The sequence below is a fragment of the Coregonus clupeaformis genome, chromosome 24 (assembly GCF_020615455.1).
Source record: "Coregonus clupeaformis isolate EN_2021a chromosome 24, ASM2061545v1, whole genome shotgun sequence".
Lineage (NCBI taxonomy): Eukaryota > Metazoa > Chordata > Actinopteri > Salmoniformes > Salmonidae > Coregonus > Coregonus clupeaformis.
In genome coordinates this window covers 31140771-31167128 of record NC_059215.1, presented here as the reverse complement: position 1 = coordinate 31167128, position 26358 = coordinate 31140771, and the positions used below count along the sequence as shown (strand labels likewise).

General features: G+C 43.7%; 1 long non-coding RNA gene and 1 other non-coding gene across 2 annotated transcripts; both read left to right on the top strand.

Annotated features, from left to right (window-relative positions):
- Positions 1–1215: 1215 nt before the first annotated feature.
- Positions 1216–26022, top strand: LOC121538309. Its single transcript, XR_005995190.2, has 2 exons — positions 1216–1808; positions 25390–26022. It is a non-coding gene; the product is annotated as an uncharacterized LOC121538309 (long non-coding RNA).
- Positions 21669–21721, top strand: LOC121538673. Its single transcript, XR_005995222.1, has one exon. It is a non-coding gene; the product is annotated as a U7 small nuclear RNA (small nuclear RNA).
- Positions 26023–26358: the final 336 nt, after the last annotated feature.

Below are 26358 nucleotides of genomic sequence, written 5' to 3'. Positions count from 1 at the left end.
TTGCAATGCCATATACACACTAACATAAACAGGTTTGATAAAAAAAAACATTCACCTATACACACAGACACACGCACACTGCTCACATAATGTTAGGGTCTATCCCCGAGCTCCTCCTCTCTCTCTCTCCCTAAGTGTAGCCACTCCTGTCTATACATAGCAGAGGCCCATAGTGTCACCCAATCTGCAGTGGGCCAGGGCTACAGGGCTGGGACTGGGACTGGGGGGACAGGGCAGTGGGTGGACAACCACACACCTCTTTATTTGGGCCCGCTAAAAATACCCAGGGAGATTAGGCAGGATACAGGGGGCTGGGTGCAGGGGCTTGGGAAAGGTGGAGGGGCTGGTCTGGGAAGGCCTGGTGTGATCTACAGTGGGATGGGCTGGGTTGGGGTAGGATGGCTCTGGGAAGCCAGAGTGAGGAGACAAGTGTGATGACAGGAAGAGAACGGAAAAGGAAAAGAGGAGGGGGAGTGGAGGAGAACAGGGTAGAGTAGTCAATCGACAGAGAGAAGGATTGGAACAGCCTCCCCCAACCACTCCACCCTGTACATCCCACTCACCCACCCCCGCTCAGCACTTGACAGGCTATTTTTTGCCACGCTTCACTAAATAAGGCCAGGCAGCGTCGGGGTGCAGGCGGGCCGGTCAGGGGGGCGCATGTCTGCCGTTCCTACCTGGGTATATAAGCCCCTGGACGGTGGGGGGGTTACTCCGATCACACTGCCCTTCCATTCTCTCCCAGAGTTTGTCCGTCTCGTTCTTTGTGATGTCCGCCTTTCCACTTTTCATTTCAAAATCAATACTTATGTATTCATCCACTCCTCCAGAGCATCATCAGGTGACAGGGTTTTGTTTTAGAAATATTTTGCTTACTTTATTTTTTCTTAACACTTTCTTCTGAAGTCTCCCTGTGATGGGATCGACACATTCATTTTTTGTATCCGTACTTTGGAGGTTGATACAGGCCTGCGTTGCAGTGACCTCTGGATGTGTGCACAGTGGCGCTGTGGAATATGGGAGGTCAGTGTCGAGAAGGAGAAGAGAAAGGATGGACAGCTGAGAGGTTAGAAAGAAAAATGTAATCTCTTCAACGTGCCGTTGAGGCAAAACATAGCCTCTTTTTTTATTTATCTTTATTTCTTTCTCTTTCTTTCTTTCTTTCTTTCTTTCTTTCTTTCTTTCTTTCTTTCTTTCTTTCTTTCTTTCTTTCTTTCTTTCTTTCTTTCTTTCTTTCTTTCTTTCTTTCTTTCTTTCTTTCTTTCTTTCTTTCTTTCTTGTACTTATCCCGTCATCTATTGTGTCTTCTCTGCTCTCCTCACTCACTCTCTGTCACTCTCTCACTCAGTCAGTCATTTCTCCCTCTCCCTCTCCCTCCCTTCCTCCGTCACTCTTCTCGATTTGTCCTTCAGCTCTGTCAGCGCACAGTCCACATTCTCTCATTCCTCTATTGCAGTTTGATTAAGCTTCCTCAGTCTAACTTTGCATGGCCAGGTAGGGAGGGATGGGCAGCCGTGAGTTGACGCATTTGAATGACACATCAGTTTATAAAAAATCCTCTTTTAAGAAAGGTTAAAGTCTTTTGATTTTATATGGGCTTTTTCTTTGTACCTGCCCTTGGTTCTTTTTGGTATTTTTTTCCTCCTCTCATCCTCTTCCTCCCATCCGGTGTGAGAAAAGCTGCATCTCCCATGACCCTCCTCTCCTCTCTGCATCCCTAAACTCTCCATCACTGATTCAGCTCCCAGGGAACAGACAGACACTCTGCCTGCAGCAGCCACACCGCCCCGCAGATCACCCTCATACCGGTACGTGCTCTATGTGTGTGTGTGCATTCAAAAAACTGTATGCGTATGTCTATACTATCTCTGTCTGTACATGCGTAGTGTGTGTGCGTAGTGTGTGCATGCTGTGTCAGTCTGACAGCTTGGCTGTCTTCTCAGTGCAGTTGTTTCTGACAGTTCCTCCGACAGGGCACCGAGCGCTGAGTTGCTGTCTGTTCCAGAGTCCTCCTCTTGTCAAAGTTGCTTTAGTGTTATAGCAGAGAGGCTATTGCTGCAATGTGTGAACCCCAGTGGATGACTGCCATGCATTCTTAAGAGCGTGGGGAAGGGGGAGTATTTCATGTCTCTACAAGGTCGATGGTTATCAGAAACATTATATATAAACCAGCATGCTTAATTATTTTCCTTTAATTCAATTATAGTGCATTCATTTACTTCACTGTGGGTGAATTTGTAATTTGCAGTTTTGGTATTTTTGTCTTTTTCTGAAGGACACCCGTGCAGTTTATAATTTATTTAATAAATTAAGTTACACTTATTCACGTAATTATTTTTAATGGCTTTACTTTTTCTTGTTTTATCTAACATCTTAGCATTCACACTTCCTCTGCAATAACTTCACTTTTTCTGCATCATGACATATCAGGAGTCATTTCTTTACACTGTCATGGATACGACTGCTTGATGGACTACTTCTGACTATGTCTGTGGTTTGAAGGAGACAGGTGTGAGGTTTTAGTGGTTGAAAGCGGACTGATACTGGCACTGCGGAGTTAAATTACACCAGTGAATGTGAGTGAGGGCAGTCATGGGACCAGCATATCACAGCAGGCCCTAATGGACTATCTATAGACAGGACAGACGCATGTGTCACTCTCAGGAGAAGAGCGAGAGAGGGAGAGATAGAGAGAGAGGAGAAGGAGGTGAAGGTGGGAGCAAGGTTCCAAACTAGGCAGACGTGTGTTTGACTTGGCTAATTTTACTCTAATACCATGGTATCAGATACCAGATACCAGCAGGGCGATCAGTGGTGGTCAGCTGTCTGTCAAGCGCCTGAGTGTGACAGGTTCACAGTGACTCCTGGTCTGGTACTGGGGGAGATCGGGTGACAGAGGTGCTGCTGGAGAGACAGGCTGCTGCTGGTTGTGATACATATACAAGCAGCTGTTTGAAAAGAATCTGACTCGCAGACACTCTAAAGGGTTGGATTTGAATCTCTACCTTGCCTTGTAGAACAAGATGCAGCTGTCCAACAAATATTCAATGAGGTTGATTTCAGGATTAATTTGAATACTTGGACAGATGGACCTGCTACCGGGTATCCTTGTCCAGATGTTTAGGGGCTTGAATACACAACACTCTTCCATTAATCTGTGTTTTGACTTGTGAGCCCTCTTCAACCCTGGCAGGAGGTGTAGTGGGCAGGGTTGAGACTGGGCTTAATGCCTGGTAATGGGTCTCTGTCTGTGGAAGGGAGTGCATACAGGACAGGGTGTGTTGATGGTGTAGGGATGTAGAGGCTGCCTTCCCTCTGTTACTATCACAGTCCCAGGCAATGGTGATTTACACAAACCTGCCTTCCATGGTGGATGGTGTGGGGAACAGGGGAGGAAGAGAGGGATGGTGGTGGGAACAGGGGAGGAAGAGAGAGAGGGGAAAGAAGCATTGTGATTTATGGGGGAGACTTTTAGTTTAATTGCTGGGAGGGCTTGGCTCATGCACGCAGCAGTCCTGTAGAAGCACAGGTCCTACCATTGAGAGACAGGAGCATGGAGACTCTGACAACACTGCGCATCCAGCACTTTCATACATACAGCAGATAACTGTATACAACTGCACATGCACACAGGGGAATTCTATGCTTATGAGGTGAAGTACAGTGGATACAAAATGTGTGTGTGCGCAAAACACAATGTAGGCTGCCCCTGTCTGTTTCTCTTTATCCTACCCACCTCCTCACACCCATTGTCGCATATCCAATTACATTTTAGTCATTTAGCAGACGCTCTTATCCAGAGCAACTTACAGTTAGTGAGTGCATACATTTTTTTTCTTCATACTGGTCCCCCGTGGGAATCGAACCCACAACCCTGGCGTTGCAAGCGCCATGCTCTACCAACTGAGCTACATGGGACTTCTAAGAACATTGTAGATGGTGAGTTAACCCACTCACTATCGCTTCCTATTTATTTCTGTCAGTACGTTTCGCTCTCCAAATAGTTCCTGTTTAGCCACTTAGTCTGCAAGAGTAGATAAAGTTGTACACATATTTAATTACAACATTTGCCTTAATTTAATTAAAGTAAAATATTCTACTAAATTAGACAGTGCATTCAAATTCCCTAAAACATTGCCTACAGCTTCCTGTCATCCCGGGCTTCAGTCCTCCATGTCATATTTAGTGAATCGATAATGTCTTGTTCTCAGAGCCCCATGATGCTCCTCCTCTGAGCGACCTCTAGGAGGGGGCTGTAATTATTTGTCATGGCTAATGGCCGCCGCTCACAGGTAAAGACGCTTCCTGGCAGTTTGACCCCCGCCGTGGTGAAGGAGAGCATTGCATGTTGGGTCGTAAGTCACCGTGGTGGCGGCTGCTGCTTCTTATGGCACCTCATTTACACCAGAAACAGCACAGGGACACTCCTTCCTTCCTTCTCTCTCGCCCTCATTCTCACACCCTTTGCCTCTGTCTGTCTGTCTCTCTCTACCTCCTTGTCTTCTCATGTGTGTCACTGAATCAGTGAGTTTTCAAACAGTCAGCACAGAGGCCAAACTGGTCTGTAGGGAAAATTCAGGCAGAGCAATGGCTGTTCACTGTATGTGTGTGTGTCTGACCAAACACACATACACACATGCTCACACACAGGTTCATAAACACACACACACGCAAACATGCACACATACTCCTTAACCTACAGGCTCTCCGCCAATAGGATTACACCCCTCTCAGAGCCTTCATTAGAAGACTGACGTTAGCAATGGTTCAATTTATTAAAAGCGCAAGTCAGCCTTTGTGCATTTGCCTATAAATGGGTATTGATCTAAAGGGACAGGGTGGCGGAGGGCTTTTGGATCAGGGATAGAAGCTAATGGGAGGGGGCAGGGGGACTAAGGTGAATGGGGTTCTCAGGTGAAGGGCACTCTCTCACACACACACACACACATGCGTGCGTGCATGCACACGCAAACGCACACACTCACGCTGTACTGAGACAGACACACAAAAAGCACACATTTACACAAATACGAAAAACCACATACCTATACAGTAATGTGCATATATTCTGTAGAGTTCCCTAGAAATCCCTGAGTCTGCTAACCCCAAACCTGACCATAATAGCCTGCCATTCAATCTCATCATCACTGTCTGCTCATCCTGCCGGGACCACATTGTTACAGGAGCTTTAGAGATCAGGAAGAGAGGCAGGCAGGGAGAGGCAGAGGGAAAGGGAGAGGAGGGGGAGCACAGATACACATATACAAAGGAAAGGAGTGGGCAGTGTTAAGTATAGTCTCTATATCATAGAGAGAGAGAGAAAGTAATGGACGTGTGGCCATGAGAGAGAGAGGGGGGAGGGGAGGGGGGAGGGGGGGGGGAGGTGGCGTGAGAGAGCAGTACCTGAAAAGGTGTAGACCAGTGGGACAAGGGGAGCACTGCATTGGACTAAAAGTTTGTTGTTGGAGAGCGAGAGAGAGAGAGAGAGAGAGAAGGGGAGGGAGAGAGAGAGGAGGGGAAGAGTGAGGGGAAATAGAGGGGATTGTCAGAGAGAGTGAGGGCGAGAGTGTGTGTGTGGCTGTGTGTGAGAGAGAGAGACTGCAGAGGCAGCACCTGGGACACTGACTGAGAGGGAAGAAAAGCAGGGGATGCACTTCCTCCTCATCTTCCTTCTGTCTCTCCTTTATTGTTTTACTCCTCTTTGGTGCATCTTAACCCGGGGAGACTACCTGACAGCTATCCGCTAGGTAAGCGCTAGATCTCCCTCTCTCTTCCTCCCCCTCTCTCGCCCTCTCTCTCCCTCTCTCTCTTTCTCCTCCGCTGCAGCTGCACCTCTAAGCGTGACACTCAAGGTGAATCGTGTGCCGTTCTGCGTAGCCTGTGTAAGAAACTGCTCCTTATGTCAAACTAGCACATGTTGTAGTCTACAGACCGTGCAGTATTTATTTATGGCAATGCAGGTTTTTGTGAGAGAAAATAAAATTGAAAATCATTGTAACATAAATATTAATGATTACACTACTTATATTAAAAAGACAATATAGCCGTATGGATGATAAGAGAGAATGTAATTGATTATTTTTCATTGCGATGGGACAATTTAAAGGTTTATCCGTGAGAAATGAGGTGTAAGATTTTACAAGGCGAAAGTATTAATGGTGTGACCAGATAAGTAATAGAACCTCATAACGGGACACAACTGTGGTGGCTGTGTTGTATGGCTTTCCAATATTTCTAGCACTGCTCATTTATTAATTGAACTGAAACAAGTAGATTTGTTCATGTACACCACAGACTGTCAGATTCACATGAATCAATGACTTTGGGATTTCAGTGTAGGGGTGGTGGGGGATAGGCTATTCTTCTCTCCTACTCGGACCCTTGTGGTGGGGAGGGGGGCCGTCATGCAGGAGGGGTCGGCCTGGGACCCTGATTCAACATTTTTGCTCCTCGGCGAGAGAGGAGAGAAGGTGGAGCGAAACCAATGCGCAAAAAAGGACCATTACCTGCTTGGGGAACATACTTCTTTATATGCCCATATGAACAAGAGCAACTATGGAATGTAAAGAAGTATGTATCCCAGGTAGGGGACAAACGCAGCGCATTTGGACACAGACAAACATGTCTAACAAGAAAAGGCAGAGATTTAAATAAGTAGAATTAACTAATTGACCAAGATTTGACATAATTGAGTCAACAGAATCATGATAATTTATTATAGAGACCCCTGACCTTAGAAAGAGCCGGAATACTCTCTATACGTCAGCCGTGTGTGTAAATCTGTTCATGTGAGTGCTCTTGTTTGATGTTTTTATGTGTGTGTGTGTGTGTGTGTGTGTTCTTGTGTGTTCCTGTGTGTGTATCTGTGGATGTGTGGATGTGTGTATCTGTGGGAGTAATTAAAGAGATGGAATACGCAGTTTTACGCTCCGTTCTGGTTCGGTTGAGTCCAATCCGGCACGTACTGCAGAGGAGGTACAGGAGGTGCAGCGAATCAGTCAGCACTTTTCACCTGCTCTGAATAGATTTTAGGATATCATTCATCCCATTTATTTCTACCTTTCTAAAAAGAAACAGATGTATGTCATACTTCAATGGTCACAGAATACTTTTGTTTTGCATTTTCACCTTTCTTGGCCCTTTGATTTAAAAAAAATGTTTAAAAAAATGGGAATCAGAACTGGTTTGTGTGTTGGGTGACGGCAACTCACACAGACAGCAGTTTACAGTAAATGGTGCAATGAACAAATGCTTACTAATGGATACCATGGGCTTCAGCAGCAGGACAGAGAGAGGAAAGAGCTGAGACTGGGGCTGAGACACTTTAGCTCTAACACCAGATAATTGACTGTCTGTCTGATGATTGCGCATGGTCACAGTGTCTGTCTGAGTTTGGCTGTAAGTAATTACACTGGTTTGGGCATAGTCATTTGGCCTGGTTTGGATGGACGGTAGATACCTTGCCTTTTTTTGAATACCGTTACCTGCGTTTTGAGGAGGGTCTGTTCTTTAAGCCTGTTTTGGGTACAGTTACCGTGCAGAAACTTATCTGGGTGTAGTTATAATCGTTTAGCTGATGATCACTCGTGGACAAAGCTACAGATCCGAGTTGGTCAGAGATCTTTCAACTTCTAAAAGGACAGTAGCCATTGCTATCCCAAAGTGTTAGGAACCAGAGAGGCCACTGACTGTTTACTGGTCTGTACAGAGAGATAAGTCTACCTAGCCTACAGAGACAATCTGGATCTGAAATGCATGAAACGACACATCAGAGGTGACCTGACTGCACGCTCTCTGAGAGCTCAGTGAGTGTTCAGTATGTGTGTGTGATGATGGGGTGTGCATAGTGTGTTTATTATGGCCTGGTGAAGGTGGATTTGTAAGGAACAGAGGGAAAGGTTGTCCTACAGACAGATAATTATTAGTAGAGAGAAGAGGCTGTATGTGCAGCGGTAGTATGGTCAGAGACAGACAGTAGTGAGACAGAGAGAGGGGAGAGACAGACTGAGAGAGAGAGAGAGAGAGAGAGAGAGAGAGAGAGAGAGAGAGAGAGAGAGAGAGAGAGAGAGAGAATGGCAGCAAGGGAGAGATAGAGAAAGAGAGCGCTGGAGAGGGAGAGGTGCGGCGGCGGGAATAGCGGCGAACATGCGAGACGAGGCGAGGGGAGGCAGGGCTGGATTGATGATGGTGTTCCGGGCAGGGGGGGTTAGGGGGGTATATTGTTCTGTCATTTGCCTGTGTCAGCAGGTGGAAGTGCTCATCAGGACATTAAATATGCAACAATGCTGACTGCGGCACCGTGCTGAGACAGCCAAAGCCAGCTGACTGGGGGGCCCACTAAACCAGCGCTGCCCGCCTGACCCACACACCACAGCCTCCCGTCAACCTGCCTGGCTGGCTGGCTGTCCGACTGGACAACCCTGTCTGGGGCTCCACAGAGGGGAGGGCAATAGGATACAGTTAAGTGTAACATTGAACATTATGACCAGAAATACAGTACTGACTGTAGAATGTGAGCTGGTATAATACAGGCCAAAGGTGTAATGTAATGTGGTATAATTGTGTTACATACCAATATGGCCCAATATGTCAGTGTGGTGCTATGGTGTAATTTAGCATGGTGCGTTATGATAAGTAAAGCGGTGTATCTGGGTGTCAGGCAGTGGGGCCTGGGGTGGGCCTGCTGTTTATTGTGTGGGAGCTTTAATCTGTTCGTAGCAGTGTGCTATGCTGTGCTGTGCGAGGGTGTACACTCTACTATAGTACACTACACTACAGTACACTACAGTACACTACACTACAATACACTACAGTACAGTACACTACAGTACAGTACACTACAATACACTACCCTACAATACACTACAGTACACTATACTACAGTACACTACAATACACTACAGTACAGTACACTACAGTACACTACACTACAATACAATACAGTACACTACATTGTGTGTGATATCATGTGAGTGAAAGAGTTTAGTGAAGCCTAGCAGTGTACTGGGTAATGTACAGTCAGGTCAAAAATGATTGGCACCTTTGATAAAGAAGAATTTATAGAATAAATTATACAAATACAGAGCTATATATATATATATATATATATATATATATATATATATATATATATATATATATATAACAGTGGGGGAAAAAAGTATTTAGTCAGCCACCAATTGTGCAAGTTCTCCCACTTAAAAAGATGAGAGAGGCCTGTAATTTTCATCATAGGTACACGTCAACTATGACAGACAAAATGAGGAAAAAAAATCCAGAAAATCACATTGTAGGATTTTTAATGAATTTACTTGCTAATTATGGTGGAAAATAAGTATTTGGTCACCTACAAACAAGCAAGATTTCTGGCTCTCACAGACCTGTAACTTCTTCTTTAAGAGGCTCCTCTGTCCTCCACTCGTTACCTGTATTAATGGCACCTGTTTGAACTTGTTATCAGTATAAAAGACACCTGTCCACAACCTCAAACAGTCACACTCCAAACTCCACTATGGCCAAGACCAAAGAGCTGTCAAAGGACACCAGAAACAAAATTGTAGACCTGCACCAGGCTGGGAAGACTGAATCTGCAATAGGTAAGCAGCTTGGTTTGAAGAAATCAACTGTGGGAGCAATTATTAGGAAATGGAAGACATACAAGACCACTGATAATCTCCCTCGATCTGGGGCTCCACGCAAGATCTCACCCTGTGGGGTCAAAATGATCACAAGAACGGTGAGCAAAAATCCCAGAACCACACGGGGGGACCTAGTGAATGACCTGCAGAGAGCTGGGACCAAAGTAACAAAGCCTACCATCAGTAACACACTACGCTGCCAGGGACTCAAATCCTGCAGTACAGACGTGTCCCCCTGCTTAAGCCAGTACATGTCCAGGCCCGTCTGAAGTTTGCTAGAGTGCATTTGGATGATCCAGAAGAGGATTGGGAGAATGTCAGATGAAACCAAAATATAACTTTTTGGTAAAAACTCAACTCGTCGTGTTTGGAGGACAAAGAATGCTGAGTTGCATCCAAAAGAACACCATACCTACTGTGAAGCATGGGGGTGGAAACATCATGCTTTGGGGCTGTTTTTCTGCAAAGGGACCAGGACGACTGATCCGTGTAAAGCGAAAGAATGAATGGGGCCATGTATCATGAGATTTTGAGTGAAAACCTCCTTCCATCAGCAAGGGCATTGAAGATGAAACGTGGCTGGGTCTTTCAGCATGACAATGATCCCAAACACACCGCCCGGGCAACGAAGGAGTGGCTTCGTAGAAGCATTTCAAGGTCCTGGAGTGGCCTAGCCAGTCTCCAGATCTCAACCCCATAGAAAATCTTTGGCGGGAGTTGAAAGTCCGTATTGCCCAGCGACAGCCCCAAAACATCACTGCTCTAGAGGAGATCTGCATGGAGGAATGGGCCAAAATACCAGCAACAGTGTGTGAAAACCTTGTGAAGACTTACAGAAAACGTTTGACCTGTGTCATTGCCAACAAAGGGTATATAACAAAGTATTAAGAAACTTTTGTTATTGACCAAATACTTATTTTCCACCATAATTTGCAAATAAATTCATTAAAAATCCTACAATGTGATTTTCTGGATTTTTTTTCCTCATTTTCTCTGTCATAGTTGACGTGTACCTATGATGAAAATTACAGGCCTCTCTCATATTTTTAAGTGGGAGAACTTGCACAATTGGTGGCTGACTAAATACTTTTTTTCCCCACTGTATAGTATGGTTGAAACAGTTGCTCAGAGAGCAAATATTTAACTTTTTTTAAATAATCAAAAGAAATGTGTCAACATTATTGGCACCCCTGTTTTCAATACTTAGTATTTGTACTATTTATTTTACACAGTCTCTTTTGCTCATCTTTTTCAAGGGTGCCAATAATATGTGTCTCCTCACCTCAACACAAAGACACAGACAGGACACCTCCTCATAACCTTGTATTGTTTCCTTTCATGTTTATGTGTCAGATGTGGACCTCTAAAGGATTCTACTCTATTGTACTATATATTACTCTATTGTACTATATATTACTCTATTGTACTGTATATTACTCTATTGTACTATATATTACTCTATTGTACTGTATATTACTCTATTGTTCTGGTGAACCTCCAGAACTATAGCTCAAATAGAACACCTCTCTATCTGTAGGCTGGAAAACAACTCCAAATCCTCAGGTTACAGGGGAATGCGTACTATTGAATCACAAACAACCACTCTATCGATTTGGTTGTTATTTGTTATATTGTTCTCAGTGTATATTTTTCCGTAATGTACACATTATCTGGGGCTGGACTTTCTATAGTGAGATCATGGACATTGATATTCTATTGCTCCTAGCACCAGTGCAGTCTTGTCTATGTGGCAGACTGAAGAGGGAGAGGCCATGACCTATCCCAAAATCCATTGCCACTAACGACCCTCAATCAGTCAATCAAATGGTAATTGGTAAGATATCCTGGGCGATAAAACTACATCTGAGTATTCCAGAATGCCTCAGAGAAAGACTGCACATTGTCTCTGAATATATGAACAATCAGAAATGTGGCTAAGGTGTGACAACAAAGTAGCAAAAGAGTAATGGCCAAAGACATACAGAACTTCAAACAGTCCTGAAAAAAAAGAATGCTTAATTAATTACCAAATTACCATAGTGCTGAACCTTGTGACCTCTCCATAATTTATTTACAACTTTGAAAAGTCAATTAGTCAATTGGCCATTACACAGCTGTTGATGAGAGACCGTGGGACGTCTGATCTGACCTAAGCACAATCAAAGGATTGATCAGCGAAAAGAAGACACAGGCTGCATCTAAGAAAATAAATATGAAGATTTTTCATGCCGGTGCAATTACAACTGACATTTTGAGTAGTGTTACTCAAATGAAGCTCTATTAAAACACCCAGCGTGAATCCCCCTATGTGGGCCATCCATACCATCCAGCTGTATACAGGCAGGGTCAGGGGCTCAGGCCTCTCTGTGCTCCGGACTAGCCCCTCGTTTCCCCTCACCATTCCCTGGGCCGTGCCCATCGGCCTGAACACTAGAACAGGGATCAATGCTGAGGTAATTTGTTTCAATCAATTAAACAGACATCTGCTTGCATTAATCTCCAATAACCCCATCCAAACCCTACACAGCTCTCTCTGTCTGCAGAAACACAGGAACTGTAAAACAGACCAGGGGCTCTCCATTTTACATGGATACATAATTAATAACTGCGTCGCTAAAATCACAGCTGGACTCTCCCTGTAAATTATTTTAGATCATACAAATATTTTTTCTCAAAGTACAATTTAGGCTGACATTTTTACTGTGTTTTTGTAATAATTAATCCAACATGGAACAAATAAATGTTAACAATGTGAATAGAAAACAGTTTCACTGATTATAATTGCCATAGGCTATTGTTTTGCATGTTTATGTGAAGAAGGCCTACATAGTATGCTTATGGTAGCGTATAGTCCAATCCCCAGAATTGCCAGCTGCTTGTAATGATGTTCAGCCCAGACCCTAGCCATTAGTTCACAATATGAACTGGCCATGCTTACTGGAAATTAACACGTGGGCTAATTAAAATTCAGTGGAGCTGTAAAGCAGGAGGAAGTAATTAAAGGAACAAGGGCACTCTGATGGAAGCATCCTCTTGTCAATGTCGGCCGGGAAAATGTCTACTGCACTACTGTTTCCTCGCCACACACACACAAGCACGCAAACACACACACACACAAATGCACACACACTCACTTGGGTATGCACACACATGTGTATGCACGCACACAAGGACACACACACACACATGCGTGTGCACACACACACACACATCTGTGCGCACAGACAATTACTACATTGCGGAGGTTTATAGTTGTCGTAATATTATCGTTACATAGAACCTCTGTTTATAAGGCCATAACATATATAGCTTATGCTGTAATAATATGGTAATTATTGATTGGAAAGAATTACTATAATTTATCATAATGATAACCCAAGGTAACTAGGATTATACAATTGCAAATTAAATGTTTCCCAAAAGTGATTATGTTCCAGAACTGACTTCACTTTATATTTTAACTTCAAGCAATGTTTTGTTATGAAGTATCAATTTGTTTTATGACACAGTCATATGCTAGGTATTTCTCTCATTCATAAACCTCCCCATCCTCTGCAACATAGGGCTATGTCAAATAACAATGCCAAAGGGGGAATCATATTTCTCAAAGGCAATATAAGATTCAACAATGTGCCTGGACACATTTATTTTACGATCTATGGTTATAACAAAATATAGCCAGAATATAGCCAGAATAAATGTAAGAAAAGATTAATGGAATTTAAAGAATAAATAAATGGTAAAAGCAGGACAAGGGCAACCTAACCTACGTGAGGTGGAGCCTAGTACTGTGGTGTCTGAGTGTGTGAACACTTTCACTTGGTGTTTGCTTGTTCTTGTGTTTGTCTGGTTCAGGATGCGTGTGTGCACAAGTGTGTGTACGCGTACATGCTTGTGTATGCATGATGTGTGTGTGTTTTCTCTCTGTGTGTGACCTAGCGTTTCCTCCTGCTGGTCCCCTATAAGCGGGGTGTAATTGGGAGCAGCAGCTGTGAGTGTAGCGCTGAAGAAAGGGTGTCAGGCCAGCTGTGGAGCATGGTGGGAGAAGAGAAGAGGAGGAGAGGAGAGGAGGAGTGGCAGGTGAGAGGAGGAGACACGGTGGGCACAGAGGAGGAGAGGAGTAGCCAGTATCCCTGATTAAACAATGCTGTAAGTGAACATACATCTCAGGATGAGAGGAGTGCAACGCCAGGGAGAGTTAACATTACACTGCCACAGCAAGCTGGAACAGCTAAGAACTGGGACTGCTGGAGAGAAAGAATGAAAGAGAGAAACGGGAGAAATAAGGTAGAAAGAGAGGAGAGAGAAGGAGGAAATGAGTGAACGAGAGAGGAGAGGGAGTTGTAAAGAAGCCAGGGGAATGTGTGTGTGAGAGAGAGCCCCTAAAACACATAAAGAGTTCTGTCTTCTGATCTGTTCCAGCAGCCGCTGGGTGGTTTAAAATAATTGCTCCTCTTTTCGCGCAAAAACTATTACAGTATCATAGTCAGATTATTATCTGTAATGGTAGGAATGTACAGTGGTAGAATCTGCAAGGGCTCAGTGTTATTAGCAGCAGCAGCAGTAGTAACAGTGGGAGTAGTATTAACATGAGTGGGAAGTGGAGCAGTTTGAGTTATTAGCATGATTACTGTTCGGACGCTACTGATCTGCCTGTGGCCTGCTGGCCAGCCGGACAGACAGACGGCCAGGCTGAGGGGCTCATTAGTGGGGAAATACACAGAGATTGTGTGGCTCTGTTATGGGAGCAATAGCGAATTCCGGTCTGGAGCAGAGCAGAGCAGCAAGCCAAGTGCTCAAGGTCCCTGAAGGACACTTGAAGGTAAGGGGAAGGACTGTAGGGTAGGAGAGGAGAGGAACCAGAGAGCAGAGCTAGGAGGAACAGAGGGGAAAACATGAACTCACACAGGATGGGTTAAATTAGAGACCCTCTAGAGTACACATGTGCTGCAGTGGTGCATGTGCCAATAGAATTATTAGGATAATGTGTATTTGTGTTTGCTTGAAATATGTATATTCTGGGAGAAGGTTTATAAAGTTAGGTCACCCACATACTTTTTTTGTGGAAAGTTTGAGAACCAAACCTGTCATTCTATCAAAGCTTTTTCAATTACACTCAAACAGATTGAAAGTTGTTGGTCTTGCTCTGTCAATAGTTAGCTAATGCAACATCAGACTTAACATTTATACGCATACCTTACCTTGATAAGAACTATTCTCAGGTGGCTGACTTCTTTCTTTGCCTTATCATAATCTGTCTCAAGGCAACTCAGAATTGCTGATTTGAATCACCTTGCCTCCGCTCTCTCTCATGTACATCTTTAGAAGACAAGGAGAGATTAAATGCAATAGATTCAAATCTATTCAATGGCCTTAACTGGGTTCATCCTCTATTGCTGCCTTTTGTTTCTGGGTGACACCAGTTAAACACAGCACATTTAATACAACCTCTTTCTCTTTAGAGAGACGAGCAGGGGACTGTTGGACTGACAAAGGGCTGTCCGACACTCACAACAGAGAGCGTGTCAGCCAGCATATTCTTCCGCCTGAGCTCCTTTCTGAGTTTAACTGCATTGGATTTTTGTTTGGCGGCAGAGTGTATATCAAGCCCTGCTTTGTGAGCCTGCCAGTGATGGTGATGAAAGCATGGCTAAAATATCTAAGTGGTCGTACTTTGTTAAGGGAGGGGTGGGAGCGATGGTGGGAGCGGTGAGGGGGGGCTGGAGAGGGCAGTAGGATCGTGCTTGTGGTGAGAATCAGTCTGCATAAGGTAAGCATAGAGAGGGAGAGAGAGAGAGAGAGAGAGAGAGAGAGAGAGAGAGAGAGAGAGAGAGAGAGAGAGAGAGAGAGAGAGAGAGAGAGAGAGAGAGAGAGAGAGAGAGAGAGAGAGAGAGAGAGAGAGAGAGAGAGAGAGAGAGAGAGAGAGAGAGAGAGAGAGAGAGAGAGAGAGAGAGAGAGAGAGAGAGAGAGAGAGAGAGAGAGAAAGAAAGAAAGAAAGAAAGAAAGAAAGAGAAAGAAAGAAAGAAAGAAAGAAAGAAAGAAAGAAAGAAAGAAAGAAAGAAAGAAAGAAAGAAAGAAAGAAAGATGGGTCTGCTCTGCTGCAGTTTGGCAGCCAGTTGTAATGCGTATGTATGACATCATTCTCTGACAAAGTGCGAGAACGTCATCAAATCAAAGGTGGTTTTCTCTTAAATGTAGAGTACAGGTCTGATGCTTTTATGGAATTCCAGTAGTCCTTCACCTCCACATTCATTTTTTTATATCACTGCCATGTCTGTCTCTCTCTGGCTTTCTCTCTTTGTGCTGGTGAGTTAAGAGCCTGACCTGGGTACTGTTATCATGGGCATTAGGAGTTGAGTGGATCCATTACTTCCTCTGCTCTGCTGTGTCTGAGTGGCAAGGCGAAAGGTAGCCTTCCGCTGGGGTTAACCAGGGCGCCGGCCGAACCCAGTACCAGACCCGTCTATCATCCTGGCCTCAGAACAGCGGTGACAACGCAGCCCGAGATTTGCCTTTAACGGCACCGTCTGTCCCTCTCCCCGAGCCGTAAATAATTTTACTGCAAGAAGGTCCCGGTTAAAATCAGCCGGGCTGCAAAAGAGAGGCTCAGCACTCTCATCCCAGACTGTCAAGGCCAACAAGACAAATGGCGTGTCCAAGAGTAAACTGCTTTTAAGCAAATATGTAGCCCAAGAACTACATGTACTTTATTTTTCTTGTTTTTAAGCATCTTTGAGATTATCTGTATAATGAAAAGCGCTTTTTTTAAGCAATATTATATTGACCCTAACCTAACGTAGCAGCCGTGAAATAAACGCCTGAAACTAGATCCCCTACATACTGGTCTTGATGAGAAGAAAAATAACTGCCGGGGGAGGTTCTCTTCTGCATTTCTCAACCAATCCAGTAAATGTGGAGGAGGAGTTAAGATGGAGTGTCGTCTTGTTAACGTCCAAAAGCGGTAGTCACATCACAGGCTTTCTTTCCATTTCAGTTGTTGGGGACTCGGCAGAGGCTACATTGACCCAGAATTGAGAGGCTTTTTTAGTCCCAACCCAGTCACACACATGATGCGCAGGAGAAGAGAAATAATCAAACCCAATTTACATCTGGTGGCTCTATGCAAAGACACACAGATAGAGATAGAGAGGGCGGGAGGGCAAGGAAATAATTAAATATATCATCTAAATTGCTATTGATTCTTTAAAGGGTGTTGCCGTTAGATTAAAAGGTTAAGAAATAAAACCGCTTTGAGGATTAAATCATTCCGAAGTAAAATCAAGACTGAGGAAATAAACAAGGCAATAATCACAGAGTATCCCTCTCGCAGAGTAGAGCTTTAATTATGCCATATAAAGTCGTTAGACACAGTCAGGATAGGATCCTGCGTCTCAACAATCTATAGAAGAATATAGAAAATGTATGTGGCGTAAACTAGGCCTATGGAGTGTAAACTACAGACCAAGGTCAGTCAGGTTTTCTGTCATTTTTTATCTTTGTGAGGGAGGAGAAGCCAGCTGGGCTGGGAGGATAAAGGGTCCTGTTACAATACTGTCGCCCTCCCTGATCAACCAATCAGGAGAGGGAATAGTGCTGAGTCAGGGCCTGGGTGCTGCTCTGCTCACGTCCGAATGCAGGGGAGAGGAGCCAGCACACCACCACACTGCACTGCAGCAGCACTCCCCCTTCTCTCTACCATGACACCAGGGGGCCTCAGCTGGGGATGCCACCAAACTACCAACCCCAGGCTTCAATGGCTCGGTAGGCCTTGGGCTCAACCCTCGCTCTAAGAACAGGGAACTGTGACCACATCTAGTCCTTCCAATTGTCCCTATCCTCCATTGTACACTCTTAGAAAAAAGGGTTCCAAAAGGGTTCTGCGGCTGTCCCCATAGGAGAACCGTTTTTGGTTCAATGTAGAACCGTTTTTGGTTCCAGGTAGCCAAAAGGGTTCTACCTGGATCCAAAAGAGGTTATTCAAAGGGTTTGCCTATGGGGACAGCCGAAGAACCCTTTTTGGTTCTCGATAGTACCTTTTTTTCTAAGAGTGTAGTGTTGCTCACACACAACACAACACATCCCCAATTCATATGGTTAAGTAGATAATTAGTAGAAATAAATAAAGGCTGTGTAGATAAAGTTTACGGTCTGAGCAGAGGTCAAGCTGTTTCATTACTGGGAGTGAATTAGCCTCATTAACCAGAGGACTGACTGACATCTTCCCCAGAACCTGCTGTCACAGGCCCTCCATTAACAATGACTGGGGCACAGCACAGTGTACCACAGTGTACAACACTGACATGGACTAGTGGAAAAAAACATACAGTCACTCTCAAGTCCCACGTTTCTGCTGAGCTGTCTCCCACAGTCTCTAGGGTAGTGAACTCACACCTTTTTTGCGTCATGAATGGATGATTTCCATGATTTTACATGAGTGATTTTTTTATTTCACAAGGTAGTGTGTGCATTTTGTACTGTTGTACATCTCTGTCAGTTTGTGTTACTTGTGTTTGGCTGGTCCAGACAGGCCGGCATCCCCAGGGCCCAGGGCCGCACTCTGTTCAATGGCAGTGGTGTAAAGTACTGAAGTAAAAATACTTTAAACTACTACTTAAGTAGTTTTTGGGGGTATCTGTACTTTACTTTACTATATATGTTTTTGACTACTTTTACTTTTACTCCACTACATTCCTAAAGAAAATATGTACTTTTTACTCCATACATTTTCCATGACACCCAAAAGTACTCGTTACATTTTGAATTCTTAGCAGGAAAGGAAAATGGTCCAATTCACACACTTATCAAGAGAACATCCCTGGTCATCCCTACTGCCTCTGATCTGGTGGACTCACTAAACACATAAACGTCATTTGTAAATGATGTCTGAGTGTTGGAGTGTGCCCCTGGCTATCCGTACATTTTAAAAGCAAGAGAATCGTGCCGTCTGGTTTGCTTAATATAAGGAATGTGAAATTATTTATACTTTCACTTTTACTTTAGATACTTAAGTATATTTTTGCAATTATATTTCCTTTGATACTTAAGTATACTTTTACTCAAGTAATATTTTACTGGGTGACTTTCACTTTTACTTTAGTCATTTTCTATTAAGGTATCTTTACTTTTACTCAAGTATGACAATTGGGTACTTTTTCACCACGGTTCAATGGACACTGAATCTGTGGTGGCACTAGAGGGCAGAGTGTAAGAGCAGCACGGGGCCTTGCACAATGTGGACGTGACAGGAAGTGATGCGTTTTGATGGTCCCCAGCCCTTGGGTCCACCAGCCCTCCAGAACCAGAGGGGAGGGAAGGGAGAGGTGTAGTGTCATTCAACAGGCCAGCTGCCTGAGAACCACTCAGAGCTCACTTGACCAGATAAGGAGAGAGAGAGCTGAGTGAAATGGTTGACAGGAACAGAGTGGCAGAGAGAGAGAGAGAGAGAGAGAGAGAGAGAGAGAGAGAGAGAGAGAGAGAGAGAGAGAGAGAGAGAGAGAGAGAGAGAGAGAGAATTGTGACACAGAGAGGGGAGTGACAGAGAGAGTGAGCAAGAGAGCAAGAGAGAGTGACGGACGGACCATACTGTGCATCTAAAATAAAAAAAGATCATATTGAAGCAAAGTGACAGGCTGCGCAGTGTGACAGGGTTCAGAGTGTCAGACCCTCTTTAAGTCTATACATAGTCTCATCAGCAGTTGCCCCCTACACCACCTGTACACACTTACCTCCTAGGGGACAGTGTGCACCCCTCCTACCTCCTCTTCTACCCCTCCATACCCCTCCCTCCAGGGTCCAGCTGTCCCAAACCCTGATCCCTCCTTCCCATCTCCAATATAAGGGCAGGAATGCAGGGCCGAGCAGGTTCCCAGAATAGAAACAAGCATCCAGTCCGTCTAAAACCAGCCAGACTGATAGAGGGCACACCACCCGCCCGCACACATGCACGCGCGCGCACACACACACACACCAGACACACACTATCCCCCTGATTCCTCACAAAAGTATGCATATAGGAGCTGCATACGTACACGTACAGTACAGTAGCCTACACACTTACACACACATCTCAAGACAAGCACACCTTCTAAGCCTGTCTATTTGCATGTACAAATTTGCATTTGAGTAGAGGAGGTGTTGAGAGGTGAGCATTTGGCTCGACTACTAATTACAATTTATGCCTGGAGAATATGACACCTCTAATATCATCACTTTACTGTTTACTTTCTAAAGAACATCCAAAGGACTTCACCTGTCTGACACACTATTAATCAATCTCATCACCTTTACCTGGAGGAGTATAGATGACTTTATAAATAACTGTCTATATGAGCTAAACGGGTGTGTGTGTTTAAGGGGAAAACATACGGAGGGAACATTTTTAATGAAAAGCAGGAAAGTGTAACAGCGGGATTCTCTCTCTAATCTATAGAAAACCCTTGTGTGAGAAGGATTTTATGCAAAGCACTTCTCCTCTTAAATTGATTTTCTCACTCAAGTACACAGGAAATATCTAACACACAGAATACACTCCCTTGTTCTAAATAACACACACACACATACCTCACAAATGATCAAAATGACGGGCTACTTTGACACTGACAAACTGAGAATCTGAGATCAATAAAAACGACTTCGTCTTCAATCCGTCAATAGCCTAGACCTAGGTGTGTGGAGACACACATATTGTACAATATGAGTAGGAGATTATAGTCCTAAAAAGCTTTCCTGTTTCACTGACTCACCACCCAATGATGCGCAGCTCACTCACCCGCGATGGCCGATGCGCTCGTGCAAAAATCGTATCTCTCTCTTGTTTTACTTGGTAAAACGATGCTGTTCGCTCATTAGGGCTATTTGGAAGTTGATAACTTGGTAGCCTACAGACAGACTAGTCTTCTCTTTTCAGCAGGATCCATTTGCTTGCCAACCTGTATTTTCAGGCGATTGTATTTGAAATATTGAGAAAGGCCTGTTTGGGCTGCATGCTGTTCACTGGCAGATTTGCCGCGCGTTCCTGACTGTAGGCATGCCTCATGATTGTGCTATACACAATCCATAGCTAGGCAATAAAAAATAAAAAATAAAATATGTTGATCATCTGTGGCTAAATTATAGGCCTACTCCTGGTGTAGTATTCTGAATTATTTCTGAAAAGACAGGAGTAATTCTATAACTTTGGCAAATGTATTTCAATTTATCAGGGATGCTGCAGCACCTCCAGAACCCTTCGCGCAGCTATGATTCTATAAGGAAATAACTTATGAAGTGCAACGCTGGAGAGATGAGAGTTGCAGGCTCATGTCTATCAGAGTAGAGAGAGAGAGAGATATCACAGAAAGCGAATATCATTATATTTCTGTGCGAGATACTGGCGCGCTTCTCTCTCTCTCACCACAGCAATGGCCACGCGTTAGTCTATATAGGCTACAATGTTGCGCAAATCATTAACCCGGGGCTGCCCAACAGGAATCCATTATCAGGCACGTTTTCACATTACGTTGTTTAGGGGGCAGCCAGGAGAATTACAGATGGGTCAACTTGAATTAGCATAACTCTGATTGCTTTTATTATAATGTTTACATCGCAAACAGTGACAATTATTTTTCATACCACGCGAGGTACCGGATCCTGACAAATGGGTTCCGGAACGAAACAGTCCAAAACAGAGGTGCAGGATCATGTTCATGCTCAAATTAAGCACTGGTAGTATCCCTCGATCATGTGTAGAACTTACTATAGAATGTTGTAGTATACTGTAGAATACTACAGTAAATACTACAGTATTATCAGAAGAAGAAAAAACACTGTAGTAAATACTACAGTAATATCCGCAAAAACACTCCAGTCCGCAAAAACACTACACTTTTTTAACTATAGTAAATACTACAGTATTTAATTTGCATATACCCTGCACATTCCCCCACCCCATATCGCAATCTGTGCCACACATAAATGAGAAACCAACATGCTAAGTATAGACCATATCGTGTCCCTAAAGAGCAGAAGCGCTACCTAACTACAGGTTATGGAAAATGTGCTCTTTTAGTATTTCTCCAGTAGGTTTCCTAAAGGAGAAGGCCTCCATTTCTATGTCAAAGATAACAAAACAAAAACACTATAGCAAATACTACAGTAATGTCTGCAAAAACACTATGTTAATTACTATAGTATATACTAGTTCTTTTACTACAGTATTTATACTATAGTGAACTGAAAATACGACTGTAAACTAGATTATACTACAGTATACTACAGTAAATAGTCATTTAGTCCTTAAAAACACTACAGTGAATACTACAGTAAAGTCAGCAAAAACACTACAGTTAATATTATAGTATTTATATCATAGTATACTATAGTCTTTTTTCATGTGGGCACATTCTGCAGTGCTGTATGGTGCGGTAGATGCAGCTCTGGGACAGGTAGAATTCAGGCCATGCCTCGGTGTCCTTCCCCGTGTTCTACGCTCCTCTCCTCGGTCGTCACTAGTTACAACAGCCACAAAGTCATAAACCCGTCTATATCATCGATGTATCTTCTTAAATGTGATTTTAAAACTAACCCTAACCTTAACCACACATCTAACCTTATGTCTAACCCTAACCTTAAATTAAGATTAGGGTTTTGTTTTCATGAATTTTTACGATATAGCCAATTTTGACCTTGTGGCTGTGTTATCTAGTGGAAACCCCTGCTCCTCTCCTTTTCTCCTCTCTTCTCTGCTCCACTCCTCTCCTCTTCTCCTCTCTTCTCCTTTCATCTCATCTCGTCTCGTCTCCTCTCCTCTCCTCTCCTCTCCTCTCCTCTCCTCTCCTCTCCTCTCCTCTCCTCTCCTCTCCTCTCCTCTCCTCTCCTCTCCCAGACAAGAAAGTGTCTCCCTCATCAATTCACCGGGCTCTCAGGTGACAAGTTTGTCTTGCTCTTTTGCTCACCCACCTGTTTTTAAATCATTCATTTTTTTATTTGATTTGTGTACGACGGTTCGTGTCGCTGTTGTTATATTCATGTTGGGACAGCTGGGGAACAGCGTTGACATCTTAATCGGCCTGCTAAAGTTCTGTTCTGTAGAAGCCTAACCAAGCCCTGGTAGCACTTGGTACAGTACATGTTGTAGTCACATTCACGTTCAGGTTAGCACTTTGAGGTGTCAGTGAGTTATAATGCCACAAGGCATAACACTTTGTTCAGCATTTATCCTGAAATGATTTAGACATTACATTCTGGTTTTGAACATGACCTGGTTTTGAACATGACCTGGTTTTAAACAGTAGAGGTCATATCTGAGGTTGTAGAGTAACTACTGATGTTGGTGATACTCGGGTAGGAACCCAGCTCTGTGGAACTGTGAGTATTCATGCATGTATGTTAATACTTATATATGAGTGTGCATCCCATACTATGTCTGCAATATACTGTATCTACATATCTCCCTCTGGACAAGCATCAAAGAGAAAGAGAGAGAAGGAGTGGGAAGATATAAAGGCTGCATTTAGACAGGCAGCCCAATTCTGATATTTTTTCCACTAATTGGTCTTTGACCAATCACATCAGACATTTTCAAATCAGACCTTTTTCAGAACTGAAAAAAATATTGGAATTGGGCTGCCTGTCTAAATGCAGCCTTAGAAACACACATGGGAGAGATTGAGCAGTATGCTGAGCAGTATGCTGCAGTTGTAGCTACATTGGCTTTCTGATGGGATGAGAGATAGACTAGGGATTGGTGAAGTGGTCGAGGTATATGGAGGAAAGATGTCAAGAGGAATGATAGTACAGGACTAAATATCATGAAAATGTTATCCTCCAAAACGTAGCCATTAAAAAACACTTTTACTAGTGAGAAGAAAAATAGACAGCAAATATCAATGGCTAATTTTGTGGAGCCAGGAGTCTGTTGCGGGTGTGAAGTGGTTTACTTCCTAATGGCTAAATGATCAGCTAAAGCTAATTGAACAAGGATATGAGTGAGTTGCACCCAATGCAAGCAGCACACAGTTAGGGGTTGGCTGAGTCCACTGGGGCTGGTTATACACTGAGGGCCAACATCGCCCTGAAGGAGAAATGATAGATCACACAATAAAGAAATGAAGGCACAAAATATGTGGTAGTTAGGGAGGGAGAGGTAGACATAGAGAACAAGAAAGTAGACACAAGGAAGGATGGAGATGGAGGGAGAAGGAGTGAATGTGAGAGAGCGAGAGAAAGAGGGGCGGGAGAGGGAGAGGGGAGATATGGAGAGGGAGAGGGAGGAGAGAGTGAGGAAGAGAAGGGGAGAAAGTTGTGGAGAGAGAGAGGGGAGAGGGAGACAGAGAGAAAGAGAGAGGGAGGGGGATAGAGAGAGAAGCTCTCTAGAGGTCAATGGGAGTTAATTCCTGAGGTGTCGAATCCTGGAGGTTCATTAGCAGTATTGACAAGCCTGTGATAAATTAATTGTTTTCTCAAGTAGGTCTGCAGCCATCGTTTTCTATGCACTCACCTCCTGTTTTCTCTTACACAATAAAAAATGAGGGTTCATCAAGCTTTCTTTGGGAAGGGTGATGGTTCTATGTGTAACCATACTGACCCAAATAACTATTTGAGCCCTTCAATTGTTCTTTGCAGTTTAAATAGGGGTTCTGTCCTCTTTTAGTGATAATTATTATAACATTTTGGTGCGTGGTTTGCTCACAGCTCTTTTTGTGCAACCGTGAGTGAGTGTCATTCCAGTTGATCTAATCCGTAGTTTTATAATAGTTATATGTACTATGTGACGGTGTCTTGTGAAAGACTCACGTATGGCCTTGTGTCAGTTGAGAAAGGTTGACTAAGTCAGTAGTTCTCAATTCTCTCCTCAGGGTCCCCAAGCTGTTCCAGAGCTAGCACACCTGATTCAACAACAATAAAACCTATAGAATTGTAACAATATAATATAGATATTAAACCAGAATAAAAAACCTGTATAGTTCTACAAATAACCTTTGAGATTGAGAATGGTTCTTTATAGAACCATTCTCCATAAAGGTTCTAGAAATAACCATAAAAAATGGGTTGTAACCATAGCGGAACCCTTTTTGGTGCTATATAACAGAGTTTCCCAAAGTCAGTCCTGGGGCCACCCCTGGGTGCACATTTTGTTTTTCCTAGCACTAGACAGCTGATTCAATTAACCAACTCATCATCAAGCTTTGATGATTTGAATCAGCTGTCTAATGCTAGGACAAAAACCAAAACGTGCACCCAGGGGGGCCCCAGGACCGACTTTGGGAAACCCTGCTATATAGAAACTTTTTTTAATGGTTCTTTATAGAACCTTAGGAAAGGATTATTTATAGCACCATACAGGTTCCATTTAGAACCTTATTAGCATGGTTCTTTATAGAACCTTCAAAAAAGGTTCCATATAGCACCAAAAAGGGTTCTGCTATGGTTACAAGCCAAATAACCCTTATTTGGCACTTTATAGAACCATTTGTTTTTAATGTGTAGGGCCCCACTCCCATCTCCTTTGTTCTCTTTCTCCTCCTCACCTCCTCCTCTTCTTTCTCTCCTTTTCTCTGCTCCATAACTGCCATAATTATTTTCTCTGTTCTCTCCTACCCTCTTGTTACCCCATGCAGGCCTAGGAATTCATTCAATGGCATCGTTTTCTCCAATATCAGTTCTTTGTCTGTGTGCTTTCTATGTGGATGTGCATTTGATCATAAAAATTCCACCACAATATGTGTCTGTCAATGAGCTCATCCTCTCCTTCTTTCTGTTCCCTCTCATCCAGGACGCTGAAGCTGTCCCACCTCCTCAGACCGTACTGTACTGTACTGGACTTCACACCAAAAATGCTTTGCTAAAGCTGGTAAAATGGAACCAAATCAACTGTTCAATGGATTTGGTCCCCTTCAACCAGCTGTAGCTGTGCATTGATCACTCCGGATCACTGAAGAGAGCAACAAAGAATGGCTGACAGACACACCAAGACTCCATCTGACTCACTGACCTGAGAACAGGGCTCACCAGAGGGAAGCTGGTGAGCCCTGTGTCAGGAATGGACACACTGATCCAGGAGCAGAAATGTGTGAGCCCAATTGAACCTTCAGACCACAACTGGGTAGGCTGCAAGTAGGTTTGAATCTTTTTGTACACCAGAAGGGATGTTGATTTTTTTGTAATATAAAATAGTCCAGGTAATGACTTATTTTGTGAGTCAGCCTTTTTGTCATAACTATGTATTATTATGTTTTACAGTCGATATTGTTACTATCCTTCGTAACTGACTACTGGTAGGGGAAATGAGAAGGGGGATGTGGGGTGCACGTGGGGTTGGTCAATAAGTGAAGCAATGGTTGTCTCTCTCGCTCTGACTCTTAATGTAGACTTTTGATCAATAAAAACCTTTCCCGAAGTCCATAAACTGCTGAAGTGGTCTTTACTTTTAAGTGTGATCATACTGAGGAGTGTGGGGGGAGGAGAAAGAGGGGGGAGATAGTAGGGGAAAGGATACACTGATGGTGGGGAAGGTAGGGTACGAAAGAAAAGAGGGGAGAAGATTAGAAGAATGAACTAGATGGTTGATTACACTAATAGGAATAGGACCAAACACACCATAGAGACATGCTGAGAGGTTAGACGTTGCTTCCCCAATTAAACACAGGAGCACGACCCCAAGACATGACCATGTAAAGGGAAACCACACGTCCACATCTACAGTACCTATCAGACTAGCTACTAACATGCCCCTATCATTATT